Source organism: Myotis davidii, unplaced genomic scaffold (genome assembly GCF_000327345.1).
Source record: "Myotis davidii unplaced genomic scaffold, ASM32734v1 scaffold134, whole genome shotgun sequence".
Classification (NCBI taxonomy): Eukaryota; Metazoa; Chordata; class Mammalia; order Chiroptera; family Vespertilionidae; genus Myotis; species Myotis davidii.
The window spans coordinates 5,019,033-5,028,055 of NW_006288853.1; the positions used below are offsets into that span (position 1 = coordinate 5,019,033).

The 9,023-nt window shown below is 47.2% G+C and overlaps 1 pseudogene; it reads right to left on the minus strand.

Annotated features, from left to right (window-relative positions):
- Positions 1 to 6,524: 6,524 nt before the first annotated feature.
- Positions 6,525 to 9,023, minus strand: part of LOC102769013 — an 8,638-nt pseudogene continuing 6,139 nt past the window's right edge.

Consider the following 9,023-nt stretch of genomic DNA (forward strand, 5'->3'; position numbering starts at 1 on the left):
ACCCAACAGCGCTGCTGATGCCTGAACGGTATGTGGAATGAAGTGGGCGGGCATCGGGAGGCCACTATGGCACGGGGCAAGCACTATGGGCAGTCTATCTGAAGTGTACCTGGCGTATAAGACGACCCCCCACTTGGAGGCATATTTTTCAGGGCCAAAAAATCGTCTTATACGCCGGCAAATACGGTATGTTTATAAAAAACAACTCTGGAAGAATACACAAGAAACTAAAAATAGTGGTTCGCTGGTAAGGATAGGTAAGGAATCAGGTGGAAAGAATAAGGAGTAGGCTTTTTTCTGTAAACATGTTTATATTACTCGGATTTTATTTCAACAATATTACTTATTTGGGGTAGGCAGAAAGCTCCCTAAAGATGTCCACATCCTAAACCTTGGATCATGTGACTATGCTGTATTATATAACAAAGGGAAATCTGTAGATATCATTAAAGTCACAGACTTTAAAAAAGAAGAGAGCCCTGCCCAGTTTGGCTAAGTGGATAGAGCATTGACTGAAGGGTCACCGTTTTTTGTTGTTGTTTGTTTTTTAAAATCAGAAGCTTTGTTTTAAATGGAAAGCTGAATTCTGGAGAGAAAGTAGGTATTCCAGATGTGACTGCCTGGAGGAAGGGTAGTCCAGGCAAAAGGAAGTGCAAATGCAAAGGCTCTGAATCAGGAACTTGACTTGGTAGTTATAGGACCAACAAGGAGGATACCCTATGGGGGGCATGCAGGATTTCACTCTAGGGTGGAATTCAGGTCTGTCAGGCTTTCATGCCTCCCATTCCAGTGAAAGCAAGTTACAATGACCCACATTGCCAAATCCATGGCTCATTTCTCAGTCCTTATATTGTTTGGCCTCTCAAGCAGGATTTGGTAAGAGGCACTAGAGGTGAGAGTTAGGAGGCTACTACTATAATCTAGGTGAAAATGGTGACTTGGGTAGAGCGATGGCGGAGGTGGTGAGAAGTCAAATGATGGATATATTTGTAGATACAAAATGGTTTTGCTGATGGATTGGAGGTGGGATATGAGGGAAAGAAAGGAGTCGGGATGATTCCAAGATTTTTAGCCTGAATAAGTGGAAGGACAGAGTTTCTATTTACCCAAACTGAGGGAAGACTGAGTGAGGGCAGCACCCTCGTAGGGAGACTATTACATGTTCGATTAATTTGTAGTGTCTTTTAGACTCAAGTGAAGATATAGAGTTGCCCATAGGGGAGAAGGTGGGCTGGAAATATAATTTTGGGAATTATCAGTGTATATAAAATGTTATTTAAAGCGATGGGACTAAATGCACCAAGGAAGCGAGTGTAGGTAGAGAGGAGTAGAAGTCTGGTTACTGAATCCTGCCACACCCACTGTTTAGGGTCTAGAAGAAGAGAATCCAGGAAAGGAGAATGAAGAAGCAGCTCTGACAGCTAAGAAAATTAGTTATTTCAGAAGCTAAGTGAAACAAATGTTTCCAGAGGGAGGGAGAGGGTGGAAGTTTTGCAAACCATACAGAGAGGCCAAGCAATATGAGAGCTCAGACCTGACCAATGGATTTGACAGTGTGGAGGTCAGTGGTGAGCTGATCAATACTGCTGTTGTGCTTTCACATATTTGTCTTTTTTCTCTCTGTCTCTCCCTCTCCCTTCCTCTCCAAAAATCAATAAACAATCTCCCTCGCTGGTATGGCTCGGTTGGGTGTCCTCCCGTGCACTGCAAGGTTGCTGGTTCAATCCCCGGTGGGGGCATGTGGGAGACAGCCAATCACTGTTTTGCTCTCACATCATTGTTTCTCCCTCTCTCTTCCTCTCTCTCTAAAGATCAATAAAAATTTTAAAAAAGACACCTATTAAAAAACCTTATGGGAATGGATTTAAGAGAGTGAGGGAGAAATGGATTGGTAATGGAGAGGAATGTGGGAAAGTTTTTTTTTTGGACTATATTTTATTGATTTTTACAGAGAGGAAGGGAGAGAGATAGAGAGTTAGAAACATTGATGAGCGAGAAACATCGATCAGCCGCCTCCTGCACATCTACTGGGGATGTCGCCCCAAGGGAGAGAGATAGAGAGTTAGAAACATTGATGAGAGAGAAACATCGATCAGCCGCCTCCTGCACATCTACTGGGGATGTGCCCACAACCCAGGCACATGCCCCCGACCAGAATCGAACCCGGGACCCCTCAGTCCGCAGGCCGACGCTCCATCCACTGAGCCAAACCGGTTTCAGCTGTTTTCGTTTTTTTAAGTGAGATATAGTACTGTGTGATAGCAATTATTTGAGTGGGAAAGGAATTTTGGTAATGCAGCAAAGAAAGGAGACAATTACAGGAGTAGACAGAAGAGGTGGGATCCAGGGCACAAGTGAGGGGTTGACCTTATATAGCTTCATAAACAACTCAATGATTTTTCAGGAGGGAAGAGTGTGTGGCTAGGCACGTGCAGGCCAGCTGGTAAGTTTGGAAGTGGGAACATGAGGAAATTCTTTTCAGGTAACTTTTATTTTCTCAGTGTAATAAGAAGCAAGGCCATGGCCTCCTTGGCTATACATGCGATTCTTTGGAAATTTCTTTACCTCCAGCCTTCCTTTCTGTTCCCTTCCCAATGCAAACTCATGACTTGAAGCTGGCCCAGTACACTGTCCTGGTGGTGAAGACATCTGCCCCTCATTACCAGGAGAGCCTTACACTTAGAGAAAGTTAAACTCTTCAAAAATTGATAGGTCCTTAATGAATAAACACTGGGATTCATTTCAGAGAGCCTCTCTGAAGTTTGTTGACTTAGGATTGCAACGTTCATTTTTCTCTTTCCTGCTGTTGATGTAAGAAATGTCCAAAACTGTAGAGGATTTTAAAAAATACTATTTTAATTGATTTTAGAGAGAAAGGGAGAGGGAGAGAGAGAGAGATAGAAACATCAATGATGAGAGAGAATCATTGATCAGTTCCCTCCTGCACGTCCCCTACTGGGGATCCAGCCTGCCACCATGGCATGTGCCCTTGACCAGAATCGAACCCAGGACCCTTCAGTCCCCAGGCGGACACTCTGTCCACTGAACTAAACCTGCTCGGGCTGTAGAGGGTTTTTATAAGAGGTTATTTGAGCCAAACTGGTAACATTGCCAGGAGGCAAGATCTCAAATGCTCTGGAGAATGATAGCTTTGCAGTTTCTTTTATGCATTTGAAATTAAGGAGAGGACATGAGGAAGATTATGTGATGGTGGGAGAAAGCAACAGGAACTGGATTACAGGATAGTTAAGATTTGTGCTCTCTCTCTTTTTTTTTAAAATATGTATTTTATTGATTTTTTACAGAGAGGAAGGGAGAGGGAGGAATAGAGAGTTAGAAACATTGATGAGAGAGAAATATCAATCAGCTGCCTCTTGCACACCCCCCACTGGGGACGTGCCCGCAACCAAGGTACATGCCCTTGACCAGAATCGAACCTGGGACCCTTCAGTCCGCAGACCGACGCTCTATCCACTGAGCCAAACCGGTTAGGGCTTGTGCTCTCTTGAAGGTGATTAACTTCCTAGAGGTCTGAAAAAGGCAATTTATTTATTTTTATTTTAGAGAAGGAAGGAGGGAGAGAGAAACGTCGATGGCTGCTGAAAAAGAGGTATTTTATTTCTTTTTATTTAATATATATTTATTGATTTCAGAGAGGAAGAAAGAGGGAGAGAGAGATAGAAACATCAATAATACACCAAAACCGGTTTGGCTCAGTGGATAGAGCGTCGGCCTGCGGACTGAGAAATAAGAGTGCATCCTTGATCGGCTGCCTCCTACACACCCCACACTGGGGATCGAGCCCACAACCCGGGCATGTGCCGTGACCAGGAATCAAACCATGACCTCCTGGTTCCCAGGCCAATGCTCAACCACCGAGCCACGCCGGCTGGGCAAAAAGAGGTATTTTAAAAGTGTGTAAACCTAGGTGCACAAAACAAAGAACAGGGCTTTCTTACAGCAAATAGAATCTTTCATTATGGAAGTTTGAGGCCTGAGGTGTGGCTACCCATCATGACCTGCTTGGTTAGGAATTTATGATCAGACCCTCTGAGAGGTTCTTCAGTAGATTTATTGCAGGGACCCCTTTTTGCCCACCCAGCTACGTATCATGAGGTCACCTCCTCCATTTTCTGACGATTCCGAGGCCCCTCTTCCCTGGCTGACGACAGGTACTTGACTTTGTGAAGAAGGCATTCATGTAAAGGAGGCCTGGAATTCCGTTGTGTTAGGGAATCGGACTGTGATTGCCCAGCTACTGGCTAGAGAGCCCTCCTTCCTTTTCCCTCAGTGCATGTAAATAACAAAATCTGAATTAAACCTCGAATCTGGAGTGAGTCACTTGACTTGGTTGGTAGGGTCTGGAGCACTAGCATCTGTAGAGGTGGGATGAGTGTGTGTGTGGTAGGACCTCTTTATGCCTGTTTTTTCCTTCCATCCCCTCTGCTGCTAAGCGGGGTCTCTGAACTATTTCCATTCAGAAAGGCTTAGTTGTTTCAGAAGGGATTAGAAAGCTGGTCTGACCTCAATTTATCACTCACGACAATTTTTTATCCTCATGTAAGGTTTATTGATTTTAGAGAGAGAAGGGAGAGAGAAAAAAGAGAGAGAGAGAGACACAGACAGACATCCCATACACGCCCTGACCTAACCAGGAATCGAACCCACAACCTAGGTATGTGCCCTGGCCAGAATAAAATCCACAACCAACTGAGCCACCTGGCCAGGCGAGATGTCCCTGGCCGGAATAAAATCCACAACCTTTTGGTGTACTGGATGACACTCCAACCAACTGAGCCACCTGGCCAGGCGAGATGTCATGATTTTAATCTAAGGAAAAACTTGGAAACTTCTAATTTGACTAACTGGAGTCATGGTATTTGTGGGAGGATGAGGCTCAAAAAGAGACAAAATCCTTAATTGCCCCCACAGGTACCCAGGAGAAGTCCCTGGGAAAATGAATCTTCAAATGAAACAGCATCTCCTCATTTGCTCCTAGAGCTGCAGCCACTCTCGTATTAGGTGACCACTAGCCTCCGGTTTCTCTCTTCTGGAGACACCGAGAATTCAGTCTGACCTCGACATGCTTTCATCTGCTATAGTTCCTTCCCCGTCTCTACCGAGACATTTCACCCACCCCCCGTCTGTCTGCCTGCCCTCTTTACTTATCTTTCCCGTCTGTCCAAGTCTAACGTGTTCTTCAGGGCTCAGCTTGAACTCTTACCTTCCCTGTGATGAGGTAGAATCCATCCAATAGTCTGTCCTGAGAGCCAGGCCCTGTGCAGAGCTTTAGGGATTCAGAGATGCACCACCAAGGACAGACCCTGACGTCAGGGAGCTCACAGTCCAGTAAGGGAGAGACATTGAGAGGATTAGAGCGCAGGTGGTGAGCAGCACAGTGGGACTGTGTGTAACCAGAGGAGGCTCAGAAGAGGGAGTTGCTAGTTGTGCCTGTAGGACTATAAGAGCTCGGGGGATTTGACACCTGGGCCAGGACCTGAGTCTGAGAAAGGGCCTCCTCCTCCACGACCTCTCCCTGCTTTGCTTTCCCCATAGCACTTAAGCCTGGCTCCCCATGGACACCCACCTTCGCTGCCCTGCACAGTGGGCACACCTGTCTCCAGCTAAACCGAAGTGGAAATCTTGCCTTCATGTTCCCATGGCCTGAGCACAGGCCCTGCTACCTAATATGGGCTCCATACCTATTTGTTAAATGAATCCCAGGGACAGGTTTCTCCCCAAACACCATTAGGAGTTGCCCTGGGCTAGCCCGAGGGGTAAATTCCTTTCTAAAGCTTCGGGAGAATCACCAAGACCATGGAGTATTGCCCACCAGTTGTCTTTTGCTCCCTGGCTCCCCAGCATCCCTTGTTGCCTCCAAATGTGACCCACCAAGGCCTTCCGTTTAGAGAGCTCCAGGCTCCAAATTCTCTCCCTGAAGAAACTACCCTTATTGATGAAACTATGTTAAACAATGGGATACTCTGCAGCCGTGGGAATGGTGGGAGGCTTTCCGATGTATGCCTTTTTATGTAAGCTTGATTTTGGAGCCAATGTGAATGTTTACCTATTAAAAACACATACCTAGTGGACAAGGAACCCAGAAGGCTGCTGACCCTTGAAGCCCTGGCAAAGGTCAGAGCTATGTACCCACTGTTTCTCGTGGAGACAATGGTAGCTGAAGCAACTTCCCCACCAGATAGTCATGTAAATCCTTACTGATAAGATAGTCTGCCTGTTACTGAAACTTGCCTGCTTAAGGGCTAAGAGTGTATCCCAAACTGAATAAAAGAGTGGCAAGGTGGCCCCCCAATTTCCAAATTATAAAACAAACAAACAAAAAAAAACAACAAAACCCCACACTTAAATCTCACAATGAAGATAAAAATTCACCCAAGAGTGTGAATAATTGATAGGTAATTCAGTTTTCAGTTTGAACTTCAATAAATTATTGACTGAACACATGAATATTTCCCCATAGCATCTTTGAATCTTCGTTTTAGTCCTTTGCTCTCCTTTTCTCCCTAGAGAAGGGCCTCTGGACACCTTGGGAGGACCAGAAGCTAGAGACTGGAGAGATAAGGGCACAGCTACTTGCAGCCCTTCTACCAAACTTGTCCATCTCACAGAGATCCCACCATGTACGGGTTCTTTGACTCAAAGTCCTTTCACTTTGATGGTCTCTGTTCTCGGCTTCCCTTGGGGAAGAGATGGAGCTGGTATTAGTATTTTACAGTTGGGAAACTGACTCAGACTTCATGTGTCATGATTAGTTGGCCTTGAAATTGAGAGAACCCAAGTTTTCAGGAAATTTCCAAACCATATCTTCACCCTAAACCCGCTTCCTGGGTTCAGGTTCTTATATCTACCTACTAGTTGGTTCCACCAGGATGTCTCTCAGGCACCTCAACATGTCAAAAAATGGCCTCATCATCCTCCACCCAAACATGGTTCACTCAGCTTGCCAATTCACAAAGAGCACTACATGCACCCAGTTACCTACACAGAAATCAGGGTTTCATCCTTAATTATTCCCAGTCCCTTATCATTCTTTGATTTATATGCCCCCATCCCTACCCCTAAGACTGACCTAAACATCTCCCAAATCTGTTACCGACTCTCCAACTCTGCAGCCATCCCTTAACCCAGGCTTCTAGCATTTCTTAACTAATTATTATAGTCTCCAACCTTGATCCTGCTTCACTGCAGGCCCAAGTCTTCATTCGAAAATGCAATTATGTCACCTTCCTGCTTAAATTCTTTTAGTGGCTCCTAATTACCATTAAGATAAAAATCCAAACTCTTCATTGGGGCTTACAGGAACTGGTTCTCTGTTTTGTTTTGTTTTTCTCCTTTAGATAAAGCCATCCAGGTTTGGTATATTATTCGTATAAATAGATTTTAAACTTATTCCATTTATTATAGTTACAGTCTATTCAGATTTTTTATTTTTTCCTGTGTCTGTTTGGCAAATTATATTTTCTAGGAAACTGTCTATTTCAAATTTTTTGGCATACATTGTTGCCAATATTATTTTATTTTATTTTTTTAATATATTTTATTTTCAGGCCGTAGGCCAACGCTCTATCCACTGAGCCAAACCTGTTAGGGATGGACTGAATGTTCTTGAGCACCTCCAGGAAGGCCTGCGGGGATGGTGCCTCCACATTCTGGAAGGAGTTCTGGACTCTGCTGTACAGGAAGAAGTGTTTCGCCTTCGGCCAGATGAACCCGAAGTGGTTCTCATCGAACAGGATGCAGACTCCAGGGAAGCTCTTGCGGTTGGATGAGCCAATTACGGCAAGAGTGTCCACGCCATAGAAACACATCCTGCAGGTTCCGGGGTAGTTCTGGACTCTTCGGTGCACGCCCACAGGCAGAACAAACGGGACAGGCTGCTCCTCCGAAGCTGCAGCCCCGGACTCTCCCCGAAGCTGGGTTGGGCAGGGCTCCGCCAGCCATGGCCCTCGCTTTCCTCAGTCCCGTCTTCTTGCTGCTGCTGCTGCTCCCGGGTCACCTGCTGGTCAATCTCCGGGACCACGCGGGCGAGCTCGTGGAAGTTGCGGAAGATCTCGCCATCTCGCAGCCGGATGCGGCGCAGGAGGTGGATCTCTAGGGTCTTCTTGGAGTGTCCCGTGATATCGGTGACCCGGCATACTGCCCATGGAAGCTGAGCATGGCGATCTTTAGGCCAAAGTCATCTAAGTAGTATTGGAAGAGGCCTGGCCTGATGAGGTCGTCCGGGTGGCTGGGCGGGAGGTAGAGGCGGCGGCAGGTCAGGAAGTCATACCGCTGTCTGTCCTCCCCCATCAGCACCCGCACCCGTTCATCCCTCAGGCTTGCTGTTAAATCCGTTGGGTGGTCTGTCTGGTTGCACTGGGTGGTGAACCTGTCCTTCTGAATCAGCACCTGGCGGCTGTGGGGCCTGCTGTGGAGGCCTTCCATGCACTCCACCGGGCTGGTTTCCTCTCCGTCAGGCGAATTCTGAACACGGACTTGAAATGTACAGGGCCACCCACATGGGTGTGAAAGGAAGGCCTGTATTGCCAACCAGTGATGCAGAACCGTCCGCCACGACATTCACTAGTGTTCTATAGCTACGATCTAGCTGCCACAATCCCAGAATGTGTCTGTATGGGAACAGCTTCGCATAGACTTCTCGGTAAGATGTACCGGTCATCTCCAGGTTCTGCGAGTTTTCACGAACGCCAGACTCCTCCCGGCAGCGCCGTCTCCAGATGCTGTTGGTGTGCAGGATGTGGTGGAATTTGGTGCAGGCCTGGGCCAGGCTGGGCAGGTCGGTGGCGGGAACCCAGGCGAAGACCTCCACCAGCCTCTCCACCGGCAGGTCCTGCAGCGAGCTGCGCGGGGGCCAGCCTCTCACCCGCAGGTCCTGCAGCAAGCAGTGCGGGGGGCGGCGGGGGCGGCATGGGGCTCGCGATTCCTCCACTCTCCGCACAGCCCCGCGCTGCCTCTCTCTCCACGTGCTTTTCTGCCGGGCCGGCTTGCCATCGGCCGCTGCC